We start from the raw sequence: 617 nt of genomic DNA on the forward strand, positions 1-617 counted from the left end.
CCGACACCAATGCAAACACACGAGGGTTTATTTACAAGCTCGAGCTTGTGTCCAAGTACACCCGACATAGCAGAGCAGGGACTTGGACCCCGAGGTGGGTTTTAGCTTAGTTTTAAGTGCTGGTCTCGGGACCTCCAGGAGAGCAGGAGCAATTCCTCAAGTTCTGTTTACATTTTGATATGGGGCCTTCTAGGGCATTGAGCTCTGTTCTCATTCTAATAGGGGCTTCCTGCCCTTTGCCTGGACTCAGTTTTTATTCTATTGTCGGGCTTTCTAGGACATTAAGCTGTAAACAGCAAAGGTTCCACAACTGGAAGGGGAACTCACACTGTCCCTGTATGCTGAAGACGTGGTACTAGAAACAGGAAAGTCGAGAGCCTCCATCAAGCCTGTTAGAACTAAGGAGTGAGTTCAGTAAAGTCAGGGGACACAAACTGACCCTACAGAGCAGAATAGCCATGCTGTATCCCGACAATGAGCACTCAGGAAGGAAATGAAGGACGTGACTCCCTTCTCAGGAGCATCACAGAGAATAAATAATGAGACAGAAACAAAGGAGCACAAGACTTGTGCACTGAGCCATACCAGGCTCTGGGAGGCCTTCCTGGGCTCAGGGG

The sequence above is a fragment of the Canis lupus genome, unplaced genomic scaffold, assembly GCF_011100685.1.
Source record: "Canis lupus familiaris isolate Mischka breed German Shepherd unplaced genomic scaffold, alternate assembly UU_Cfam_GSD_1.0 chrUn_S1419H1603, whole genome shotgun sequence".
Classification (NCBI taxonomy): Eukaryota; Metazoa; Chordata; class Mammalia; order Carnivora; family Canidae; genus Canis; species Canis lupus.